The 13,639-nt window shown below is 30.9% G+C and overlaps 1 protein-coding gene across 2 annotated transcripts in view; it reads left to right on the top strand.

Moving 5' to 3' along the window:
- The first annotated feature begins 1,309 nt into the window (after positions 1 to 1,309).
- LOC126733857 (thyrotropin-releasing hormone receptor) overlaps positions 1,310 to 13,639 on the top strand; it is a 118,056-nt gene continuing 105,726 nt past the window's right edge. For both annotated transcript variants that reach the window (XM_050437278.1, XM_050437277.1), the window contains exon 1: positions 1,310 to 1,528. The gene's annotated coding sequence lies outside the window, so the exon portion shown is untranslated. The remainder of the gene's footprint in view (positions 1,529 to 13,639) is intronic.

The following is a 13,639-nucleotide window of genomic DNA, read 5'->3' as shown; positions in this document are numbered from 1 at the left end:
GATGAATTTTTTAACGATACCTTTTGACTATTGCTCTAACATCATTTTCATATTTTAAATTACCTTTTGTTTTGTTCTATTATTGTTTACTTTATCTCATTTAATTACTATTTTTGGCAACAGTTTTATTTATTTTTAAATCTCTTTTGTTATTTTTTGATAATGTGTTTTTTTTTAATTTTATAGTAAAAATATGTATTGGTTTTTCTATGAATTTGTAATTTTTTATTTTTTAGGAACTTTGTACGCAAGATTTTGTCTTACGTAATATAGCACATTTTTCTTCTTTTCTTCTTTCATTTAATTAATAATACAGGGAAAAATGGAAAGGCGACGAGTACCGAGACGAAGACGAACATCGTGGCTTAAGAACTTAAGAGAGTGGTATGAAAGAAGTTTAGATCCTCATTTTACGCAGCGGTCTACAAAAAAGAATGATTGTCAATCTGCAGTAGAAAACAGCATCAGAAAAAGAAGAAGTAGGATTCAGTTAAAAACAGGCAATTTCCTCGAGAATTTTCCAAGCATAGAAAGTAGGTTTTTAACTAACTGTGGATTTTAGAATATTTTTTTAATTTGAAATGTTGGGTGACCAACTCACATCTGGAACAGCTAGAAATTTTATAAATTGATTTATTACCTAAGCCTAAATTAATAAATTAGATAAATGAAAAAGTAATAAAAACATCTTGTTAAGAAATGTATTTAGTAAGTTGTAAAGAAAAATATAAAATTCCAAAAAGTATCCAAGTATTTATAAATAAAAACCCTTGTGTGATGATTCTAGTTTAAATATGCATGTTCCAAGAATATTGCAAAAATATTAAAAGCGTAAAGAAAAAATGATTAGAAAGTTAATTAATATTAACGGAAAATAAAAGAATTGCTGCTAAAAATAAAAAAATAACTTAAATGTTGATATAAAAATCCTATTTTTTGTGTGAGTTGAAGTATTCCTTTATGAATTTTATGCTAAAAATAAAAGAGAGTTTTACAAAATTGAAAAAAACTTTTATTGGACATCTCAAACGATCAAAACGACAAAAAGATCTTTAGGTTTTAAAAGGCTTTAGATGTATTTCTTCTCATACAAATTCTGATCCCAAATAGAGACTTCTAATCCTCCTAGCCCTTCCTCCTTTTTCAACAAAATTAAATCGCTGTCCTTTTCCATCTTTCGCTAAAAAAAAAAGAAAGAAAACAAGGACTCTTATGCCTTCCTCTTACTCACAAAACAAAACCGGCAAATCCTGAATGAAAATTTCGAAACGCGCGCGGATTTAAGCGGACAGTTTGTTTTTACCGGCCGTCGAGCTCGCTACTTCCTGAAAGACGCTCTTACGACGCCGAGCGTCGCGACGTATTTAAAATATTTACGCGCGAAAAAAACTATATATAAAAATAAACTCATTTTAGTTTTTTTTTTCGGTTGGTTTTAATGTTTTATGTACTTTTTCGACTGTCAAGCGATTTTTTCGAAGAACGTGTGATTGCTCAAAAATATGGAATTTGATAATGTTTTTTTGATGTAAGTCTATTAAAGTTTGTTTTTTTTAAGGTTTATATTTAAAAAGATTAAAAAAAGGCAATTTTATGTTTTTATATAATATTTTAACTTTTTTTAAGCATTTAACTGTGTTTTATTAAATCAAAAATAGTGTTTTTAGGCGCCCAACTTATTTATTTTAAAGAAAATCATAAAAGGTAATCAAATTATTATAAAGAAAATTATTATTTATGGATTTTCAACATTTAATTTTTAAAGTGTATATCTCTGTGTTTATATTTTTTATAAAATTGAACATCAGGTACATAAAAATATTAAAAATTTAAATTATTAATTAATCGAAAGTAAGAAATTAAGGAAAAATTAATCAAAAAACATTTAATCCATCAAGAACCTAAAGAAATTCTAAAAATGCCAATTTATGAGATTTTTATTACATAATGAAAAAATCAAAGTAGAAATTTAAAAAAATACTGCAACTTTATCATCGTATTTAAAAACAAAAGCATCAAAGTTAACTAATTTTTTGACCCGTTTTATGGGTATTACTATTGATTGTATATGCTAATATATGTTTCTACCTATTGACCTAAGCAAAAGTTTTAAAAACCTCATCAATGCAAAAAAAACAATTAATCTAATAGTAATTTAAGGTCATTTTTCTTTATTTTTTTCCTAAAAAATGTAAAATAACTGACTGACAATGACTGAATTATAGCATTTATTTAAATCCTAATTGTGCGACTAAAATTATTACTTTTCTTTTATACGTTTAAAACCAAAAGATAAAGCTATATTTTATCATAATAAAATTTATGTGACTATAAATTGGTGATTTTAATATTTATTAATAAAAATCTAACATTTTATCTTAGTACTGAGGACAAGCTTATTACCCCAAACGAGGAATTAAAATCGTATTTTTTATCCCTTTATGACCTTTTCGATCGCTTTATCCCACATTCTTACCAAGATATTGCTTCAAGGAGCAACTGGAGAACCTCATTTTGATTAAATTTGAATTTCTTTAAAAAAAAAGCCTGCATTTTGGAACCAAAATGATGAGCCAATATGTCTAATCATTCCGTGGTCATTTTACAACCAAAGTAAAGCCACCATTAATCTTCTATTACACATTTTATGACAGAAAAATAAAGCTAGATTTCAAACATAAAAACAAAAAATACATAAAATAAGAAGGCAATGAATAAACAAAAGCCCATAAAAAGTTACCCTTGTTAGTGGAAGATTTAATATAACCTAAAGAATAAAAAATATAATAAAATAAAATAAAGAGAAATAATAAAATTAATAAATAACTATATCTAACTAACTATCTAATCTATAACTAATTACAATTACAAAATAATGGCAAAAATTGACAGAATGATTACTTGCGTTTAATTTTTCTTGTTCTTTATTTTAAGGTCATAACTTAATACTTACTTACTTAGCCATTATTAAAGTTTTGTCTTTAGTAAATAGATTGAATTTATTGTTAGGAAATCTGGGGGAAGTGAAGCATGGAGTTTTGGGCTTATATTCATATACTTACGTTGTCCTTTTAATTCGTGTTGGATGTGTATGGGCTATGGTATTTACTGCATCATGTTAAAGAAAAATTGCCTTAAATCCATAACTTTATATTCTTTAAAAATAGAGTGAGAGACATAATAGGTATCTTTAGATCTATATCTCTAGATATATTCTTAATATCCCCTTTTGCATAATTTCTAGTGGTCTAATCTGCGTTCTTAGATGAGAATGTCATATGTTAGATATGGCTGATTTAGGGCTGTGTATCTGTTGCTTAAGAAAGGGAACATCAAAATACTTTTTCAATTTTTTAAATTTACTAATGCATGATCGTAATTGGTTCATTACATACTTATATATGAGATATCATTATCCCATTTTCGAAGTTGATCGAGTATTATACCTGAATATTTGATCTTAGATGACGATGGAATGTCTGGTAACGGGATGGTTAGTTCAGTAAATTGTAGCGATGAGTCTGCATAACATCCGAATGGCATGAAAAACAGTCTTGTCATAAGTTTTTGATTAGTTAGCCTTTTAAATAAATTAAGTAATTTTCAACTTTTCGTTTTAAAGCCACCCAAGACTTGCATAATAAATGATCTCCTGAGGACTGGATGTGAAAAATACTATTTATATATAAATTCAACAAAACCGGTCCTAAAACTTAAGGAACTCTCATTTTTACAGATGATTCCGTACTAAAAAATTACCAATTTTCACACTTTACGTATCCGTATCAAAGGCTTTGGCCAAGTCCATAAACACACACAATACTTTCTCACCGCTATCCACAGAAGAGTAAGGTGTTTGCGTAAGATTCGCCAATATGTCTTCAGTCTAACACCACTCTTTGAAACCATATAATTTGATATTACCGTTTCCTTTCCTGATTTATACATGTAGTGGATTGACTACTGCAACGTTCAAAAGCTTGGGTACTTCTTGTATTTTCCTTTTAAGATATAACCATCATTTTGTGGCCACTTTATGACAGTCAAAAAAACATGTTTTTATCGAAATTTGTCTCTTTATGGCAGTTATTTATTAGTTGCATTTTGTTTTTTCCTATAATTAAAGAAAAAAAATTTACACAAATCAGGAAATATAAGGAAATACACATATTAGGAATTATTAAACGTTATTAATATTATTATTATTTTTATTATATATAAATTTATCACAATTAATACGAAATAAATGGCAATAAAAAGAAGTTTAATTTAATAAAAATATAATGCAAAATATAATACAGGGTGATTCATTTAAGATTTAGAATTTAAATCGGTAGTGGAAAATATTGAATGAAACTAGTGAATTTTTTTTCAAAATTTTGGGTTTATTAAAAATATAGGATTTTCTTATTTGAGAAGCCTTACAATAGCCCATTTGATCAACTCAATTTTCCAGTGCTTTTTCGATTGTTTTTGCTTGAATCTCAAGCCAATTGCGATTTCGCGTTTTAAGTCTTCAATTATCTCTGGATGGTTGTAGTAACATTTACCCTTAATGGCTCCCCAGAAAAAATTTTCCAACGAGCTCAATTCGCAGCTCCGAGGCTACCAAATGACTTCGGAATTGCGGCTAATTATTCGATTTTTAAAGACGAAGCCCAAAAGTTCAACTGCTACATTGGCTGTATGTCATCCATGTCATACTCTTCAATTTTTGGCCTAAAAAACTCGTTAAGCATGGCTCAGTAACGCTCGCCATAGACGGTAACGGCGGCTCTTTGGAAATTTTTGAAGAAAAAGGTTGCCGATGATGTCGTCAGACCAAAATCCCACAGGCAAATAGTGTCTCGTTTTAGATGTATTGGCTTTTCAATGGTCACGTGTGGATGTTTCATGATTCGGATGCCCCAAATCCGACAATTCTGTTTTTTGACATAGCCTCCGACGTGAAAATGCGCTTCGTCGGAAAATTTGATTTTTCGATAAAAATGCTCATCTTTGGTCAAACGATCTTGAGCCTATTTGCCAAACGGTAAAAAAGTCAGTTCTTGGACTAATTGCATTTTGTGGGGAAGTACAAGAAAAAATCAGTACTTGAAAACGATGACGAGTTGAGGTGGATGGAGGTTTACGCACATTTTGAGCAACAGCAGTAACATTATTGGCTCTGTGCCCAGACAAGAGCAAAACGTGTTATTTCATCCACTAGTGAACCAATTTCACGAAGTCCTTTCACAACTCTTAAGTCTCATAAAAAAGAGAATTTCTCTAGTAAGAGTAGAGTAGAGTAAATTTGAAGGTATGTACAAAAGACAATTTTAGCGAAAATAATTTTCGGATGTTCTTTAAACAATTTTCATAAAAAAAAATTGTTATATTGTAAATACCTTTTTATACATAAATTCTTACTCATACTCCGTTAACGTCCTACTGATTCAAAGCAGATTCAGTTTATATTGCCCATTGTTTAACAAAAAAGCAGAAAGCTTCGCGAATGTATTTTTATTTTTTCCATTTGATGTATACCGGGCAAAAAAGTGACAAATCTTACCAGTAACCGCATTAACTCTTGTTGTTTTAAACTTGAGTTTATTTTCGCAAGGCTTCTTTTTATTATAAATAGTCATTGTTGCGGCTTTTCTTGCCGTTTTCCAATTTTAATTTTAAATTTAAGGCGCCTTCGGCCAGTTAAGACATCGAGAAATCGATTTAAATTATTGACAACGGGCGTGTGACGAATATAAAATTTATGTAAATCGTTAAAGAAATGGAGTGTTAGTGTGATTATTAGGTAATGATATATTTAGTGCCAAAATTTACGAATATTATTCATAAAAATGGGTAATTTGTTAGAAAAACAATATAATTAAGATATATGATCTTAAAATAAAAAATTTTGAAGAGATCTTGACAATTTATTACATATTATTTTTTTTTTAGTTTAAATTTTAAAACTACGCAAAGAATGAAATATTAAAAAGATATTAAGAAAATAAAATATTGAATTAGACATTAAATAAAATATAATTAATGCAAGAATGTTTAATTATACCTAAAAAAAATGAACATTAAAACACCATATTTTTTTCCTTATTTACGAACATTTTCTTATCCCTTGAAAGAGAAAGGGTCATAATTTAAAAAATAAATTACTGACGTGACCTGAGAGAGAATACTTACCCCAAATTTAATTTTGGCTCTTTATTTGGTTAAAGGGGTATGACTTTTTGTTCTTTTGCGATAAAAAGTGTGATAAATGGTTTTTGAATTTTGGATTGTCACTGGTATTTTAGGGTTATTAGGGGACTATTTTATTGGCTAATCTCTATTATTTTACTCCATATTAACAAATGAGAAGAGAGACATATAATTACTACAGTTTCATTTTAATTTTCTTTGGTATACCTATTTATTAGTTATATTTATAGCATTTTATTTCCTCCTATAATTAGCTAAAATATTAGAATTGAAAGTAACTTACAGGATTTGATGGATTGAAATTAATTAGAAGCAATGATTTAATTTATAATTATCTTAGTATTAATCAGATATGTATTTTGGCAGACCTTTTATACACTTGACGTGACACCTGATCTGCAACCAATAAATAAATCAGGTCACAATGTTATTAGTCACATTATGCTCTCGAAGTGCGATGTCCACATTATCATAAAATTCATAGAGTTCTTCTTCTTCCCAGCTTAATGTAGCAGCGTTTAATTTAAGGTATATAACGTCGAGCTCGTATCTGCAGTTTAATTTTAAAATCAGGTAGATGACTCTGGGGCTTATTGTTTGTAGTTTTTTATCGTTCGTTAACGTGTGTAATTTATTTATATACTTACACTACTAAGCATGATCACTTCTTTATTTTCAATGTTTTATTTACAACTATTTATATCTGATTGAAATCTTGCGCCAATATACCGAACTTTACATCGTTGAACTAAGAATTGACTTTAGGCGGCGACACGGCTCCATATATACTCGGCTCACCATAATTCCGAAAGATTCGCTGACCTTAGAGACGTCGTGCGGTATGCCACTTATGTCGTTTCGGAATAGCAGAGAATCAGCTGGTTTCTCGGCGTTTACAAAATTGTTACAATATCTGTTTTTAGTTATTACAAATCCTATTCCTTTATCTAATCTGTTCTTAGGACCGTTTAAGTGAAAAAGGCGTCCGGACTGTAATGTTAATTGTCTTTCTGCTTTTCGCCGCACCTCACTCAGACTTACTATATCCTGTTTTATATTATAGGAAGCTATACAGGGGTATATATACAGGGTGGCTAAATGAAAACGAAATGCCGGCCATGTCGGGCTCATAAAGATTTTAAAAAGAAAACGTCCGGACACGTCAATTAGATTACCAGGAAGAAATATTTTCAAAGTATAATTAAACCACCCCCATCTGTCATCCCTTAGCCAGGGACGAAGTAACCTCAAAAATTTTAAATGAAATAGTAGGTCGAGTTATATTTTGTTTGAAAGGTTTTTCGATTCTCTTTACGACTATACCTATTTTAAACGATTTTACTACAGCGGTTCTCAAACTATTGACTATTTTAACATTTAATACAGTTTTTTGGAAAATAATCGTAAACTTTGGCAAACCATTAATTTAAAACAATCATACATAAACATTCGTCCAACAAATGCTGAAAATGGCCACCGTTAACCTCCATGCAATAATGTAGATTTTGTTTAAGCCGACGTCGCACATTTCGTAGCATATCAGGAGTTATCTGTTGGTATCCAACTAATCCTTTCACGCAATTCTTTTATTGAAGCTGGTTGGGTAGCATAGATTTTACTCTTTAGGTGATGCCACAGAAAAAAATCTAGAGGTGAAAGTTCAGGCAACCGCGCGGGCCATTCAACAGAGCCTCTCCATTCAATCCAACGCCCAGGATAGTTTTCATTTAAATAATTACGAACAGCTATTGGGTAATGAGAGGACGCACCATCCTGCTGAAACATCACCTCGCCCTTAACGTATTGATTGTTATAGTCATTTTCAATAATGTTCGTTATTGCCGATTCTATAGCTTCTTGTAATAACCTGAGATATATATCCCCATCAAGATTACCTTATAAAAATTGGTCCAATAATATGATCGCCATAAATGCCACACCAAACGTCGTTTAACCACCCTGTATATCTTTTCTTGTAAATTCGATAGATAATTTTTTCCTTCCCCATATCTAGTATGGCAGCCCTCCATACAGATGGGACAAAAAGTAACACCTCTAAGACTTAAGTGATGACAAACCTAGTAATTGGCAGCAGAATATATTTCAACTAAAAAAAATTAAGGAAACAACTAACTACCAGTATAAACACATGGGTCAGGAAATACGTTTAAGTTGCAACAAACAAACATGCGAACTTACTAAATGCATGGGGCTAACATGGACCGCCAATGGACGCCGTAGACATATTTTTAAATGTGTACACCGATATGTTTGAAGAAAATGGTAGTTAGTCAGTGCGTACTGTCTATGCGGAAACCTTACATTAACGAAGCAAACGGCGAATAAGATAAGAATTACTCACCAACCAATGGGAAGATCAATGTTGGGGTTATTTCTCTAATCAATGTTGGGGCTATCTGGAGACAAAGTACCAAATAACAGAATAGAGACGAAGGCAACATGCATTTAGAATTAGAGGTTGTACTCTGACCATATAGCATTACGACTTAAGACGTATCCACACTAACTGGATGCAGATTGCTCAGGATGGGGAGATGTGGAAGCAAACAAGGGAGGCTTTTGTCTAGTAGTAGACTTAACAGCTAGTTGTTAATGATGATGATGATGATGATGATGATGAATTTAAAAGAAAACAATATGTTTATCTCCTATTTATTTAGATATGATTTAGAAGTAAATATTTTTGCTTTCATAATTTTGAATGCTTTAATGCATTTGATATACAAAAAAAATATCATTATCATATCGACTTTGACGCTATAATACGCTGCGAGTCTCTAACTTGGAATAAATTCACTAAATCAAAGATGTCCTTTTTTTGGAAATTTGTTCGGACACATCGATTATTATTTTGATTTACCCCTATTATAATGTAAAAAATGTTTATACAGGGTTTCAATGTGAAATATGAAGTCATGAAGTAATTTTTCAAATGGCAACAGTATTTATTTGAGGACTATTATTAAGGAGTTTGATAAGTTTCCGAATTTTAATTTTTTACTCCTTGTGTCTTGAAAGATATTTAATAAATATTATCTAATCTGAAAAATTAATTCAATTTAATAGTCTTTCTTTAATAAATGCTTGGAATTATCATATGAACCATTGACATTGTGATGATAAATACATAAGTTATAAAAACAAGTAAGAAGAAGTTATCTATTTAATCTCTCAGAGAAAATATCCATGTATGCACTAAGCACACAGGTAAGGAAGTCGAAATTAGCCAGTCTTTACTGAAAGAGTTCTTAAAGCAGAAAAATTTCATTTTTATAAAATAATAATTCCCCAGGATCTAACATACTTTATCTAGGTCCTACAAATAGAAAACATCCTATTTTATGATGACTCAATGTTTATGTTGAATGGTGAAGTAAATCGTCAAAATAGTCGTTGTTGGTGAACAAGTTAATAAAAGTTAAACCAAAATGTTAAAAGTTTAAGTTAAACCAAACCAGAAAATATCCAAGGTAACCTTATCATAGACAATACACCTATAGAGAGAGTAAAGATTTATCTGTGTAGCTGGATAACGGAAAAGTTAAATAAGTCAATTGAAATAAGATCCCGAATAGAGATAGAATTGATCAAATTACAAAAATTTCTATGTAGCAAGAATATCAATTTAAAACTTAAAATACGAATGTTAAAATGCTAAGTATTTTCGACTATACTTTATGGAGCTGAGGCTTGGACTCTCAAAAACGCCGATATGGATAAACTTGATGCCTTTGAAAGGTGGTGCTATCGTCGCATATTAGAAATATCCTGAAAAGATAAAGTCACGAACATGAAACTGCGTCTAAGAATTTAAAAGAAGAAGGAAGTAGCTAACACGTTGAAAAGAAGAAAACTTGAATACTTTCCGAAAAAATTTAAGGGGACCTAAATATGCGTTACTACAAAACATAATGCAGGGGAAAATAAAAAAGAAAGGAAGACAGGGAAGAAGAAGAACATCTTGGCTCAGAAACTAAAGAAATTGGTTTGGACTAACATAAAACGAACTATTTAGAGCAGCTGTCAGTAAAATAAGAATTGCCCTGATGATATCCAACCTCTGACGAGGAGAAGGAACTTGAAGAGGAAGAAGGTGATCGAGTAATAGGACCGCTTTTCTTTGAAGAAAATTATAATGGAGCAAGATACTTAGGTTTATTTATTCTCTTGCCCTATAGGAACTGACTTCCCCAATAGAAACATTTAGTTTCAAAAGGACGGCACGCTTCTTCATTTTACGAGACCTGTCCGTGAGTACCTGATAATGTATTTTCAGGTAGAGGGATTGGCAGAAAAGGATCCTTTGAATGGCCACCCAGACCTCCGGATATAACACCTTTGGACTTTTTCTTATAAGGTTACTTGAAGAGCAAAGTTATTAAGATCAAACCGGCAATTATTTAGGATTTGAAAGACCGAATAAGACAGGAGTGTAGGCTAATTTTCGGCGAAGTAATTAGAAATGTTTAAAACGAGTTTCAGTTCTGTTTAGGGTCTTAGTAAAAGGACAATATTTTGGATGTTTAATAAATAAAGATTATTCATTTTTCAAATTAGATAATGTATGTTAAATATCTTTAAAAAATCAAGGAGTAAAAAATTGAAATTTGTCACGCATGTTTAATTTATTAAACCCTTGAATAACAATTATTATAAAGAATAGGGTTGCCTTTTAAATAAATAATCGATGACGTCTTATTTGAGACACCCATCACATTTAAGACAAGAATTCTTTACATTAAAATAAAGGCAATTTAAAATACTAATCGACATGTTTAAGCATATTTCCAAAAAAAAGAACATCTTTGATTTATTATTCCCAGTTAGAGACTGGCAGTGTATATTCATCATAAGAATAACTATGTAAATGATTAAATAATACAAAAAACAAACAAAAGTATTTTATTTATGATCAGTTTAAATACGATAAAACATTCATCTTAACAGTGAATTTACACAAATTGACAAAAAACCTTACAGTTGCTTACACATAACAGAAGCTGTTCCGCAGCTCATTTAACCCGAGTTCTTTTTAGAGTACAGACATCGTTAAGACACCGGGGATTACGCTGCTGCTGGGGTGTACGTATGTTGGCTTTAAAGGATCTGCCATTAAAATTCTTAAGAGAGTCATTATACCAAGAGAGAAGTTTTAAGATTATTGTTACCTTTTTTATTAGTTAATTATTTTTAATTAATTTTAGTTAATTAATAGATCGACAGGTTTTAATATAGTATCTAGAGTTTTTAGTTTATAATGGCAAATGGTCTTTCAAATAAAACACTCTGTATATTTATTAATTTTGGATATTGTAATATATAAAAATAAAAGGATTTTTGATAGACAAACCTGCAGAAATCGTTGCCAAATTTCAAATTAACCGGTGTTGCAGTACCTACAAAAAAATAATATTTCACACAATCAATGGTCGCTGAACCCATAACACTGTTCATTTATATAACTATAAAGTTCAAACGAAACATGATTAATTAATTAATTTTATCTGATTAATAAATTGTTTCTATTTAATTAACAGTCACGTGTTCTTTCAATAAAAATTATAATTTGTAAATTTAGAAAAGAATCTAAATTTAAATACTAAACCGACGATTTTTTTCCCGAAATGAATTATTCACCGGTGTCACCATAACCTAGAAAAATGCAAGTTTGCCAAATTTTTAGTCTGTTTCGCGAAGTGATTAACACGTTAACATGGAAAAACATGACGGCTCGGTGATTTGTTATTAAGGATTTTCGCTTCGGGTGAATTTTTTTTTTAATTTAAATATAGATACGGCCTGACATTAAAAAAAATTATAAAAAAGTATTTTTGTCGCGATATTTAGTATATATCCTCTCTGTTTTTAGGATTTCTTGATGCTTTAGACCCTAATTAAGTAGTCTAGTTTAAGTAAATATTTGCAATTTTCAAACATATTAAAGCGAGATAAGATAGTTAATATAAAAGGTGTCCCGAATTGCAGTGTCCAAACTTTAACAGTGAATTCTGTGTTCAGAATAAGCATTAATTTTCTTTATAATTATACATCGAGGAATTCCTCGTTTCCGAGATACAGTGAATTAATATTTTAAGGAACGAATAGTAAATTTGCCTGTCATCCGCGTACTAACTGATACGACTTACATTTTTTGATATTAGTAGGTAAATCAGAAGTATATACTAAAAATAACAAAGGACCTAAGATACTCCCTTTGGACGTGTCTCTAGCAGATTGTCATGGTGTAAAAGTCAAATGCTTCACTATAGTCGATGAGTAATGAGGAGCTGGTATTGTCTTCATCAGTAGCTCTAAGTAAATCATCTATTACATCCAGTAAGGCAGTAGTTGTACTATAACCAGTATGAAAGCTTAACTGACTAAAGGATATCAACAACTGAATCAGATAAATGTTGACTAAGTTTTAGGCAGCTGTTCCAGGGTTTCTGGTGAGTTTAGCTGCTTCTTACAGTCCTTCCGAGTGCAACTCATATGTTTTCTCTTGGATTCAGGTCTAGTGACCTTAGCTGGCCAATCGATTAGATTAAAATCCGTATCCTGCAAAAAAATCATTACTATGCGGGCTGTATGTAATCGAGCATTTTTGAGTCCACCAAAAGCATCTAACTGACGAATATTGGTTTCTTATGCGAAAACTGGTCGATCATTTGTCGAGAGTAAATTTTGACTTGTTCTAGAATAGTAAAGCCATTACAGTCCAGATACCAAACGGTCATTAGCGGTCCAGTTAATGTGCTCTCTGATAAATGCTAATCTGGCAGCACGGTGTTAGCCGGTAAGCCGTGGACCAGTTGTTGCTCTACTTGGTCTTAGACTGTTTCTAACTGTTTGATCACTAATCCTTATCTGATGAGCTCGTGTCAGCTGATTTTGTCTCTAGTAATTACTGCAGGATTTCTCAAATTTTGCAAGTACAAAAATTGATCCTGTGCCGCTGTTGTTCCTCTTGAACGGCTTTGACCTGGACGTCTGGTAAATGCTAGAGTATCCCTGTACCGTCTTAAGATCCTACTGATTGACGATTAAGCAACATGTAGAATAAGTTCAATTCATTCTTGATTAAGTCCTGCATTTTTAAAATCTTGGGACTACATTAAGTATCAGCCCCTGATTTCTTGAAGTTGCGGAGCGTATTTCGATTCTAAACTAATACACATGAATTCATGATTACTTTTCGGTACTACATTGTACACTCTTAAAAAGAAGTACTTGACATGTTTTAGGATTAAGTTCCAGATAATGAGTAATAGAAATATTCTTTAGGATATTTAGATCACTTTTAGGTTAGACATTGGCTTCTAAAATATTTTCTGGATGAAAAGTTATATAGTCCTGGGTGGTATCGGCATAATAGTGAACGGAGACTTGTTTAAGTTTAGTGTTCAAGCCCTCCGAAACC

Source organism: Anthonomus grandis, chromosome 3 (assembly GCF_022605725.1).
Source record: "Anthonomus grandis grandis chromosome 3, icAntGran1.3, whole genome shotgun sequence".
NCBI classification, from domain to species: domain Eukaryota; kingdom Metazoa; phylum Arthropoda; class Insecta; order Coleoptera; family Curculionidae; genus Anthonomus; species Anthonomus grandis.
This window is presented reverse-complemented; position numbering and strand designations above follow the sequence as displayed.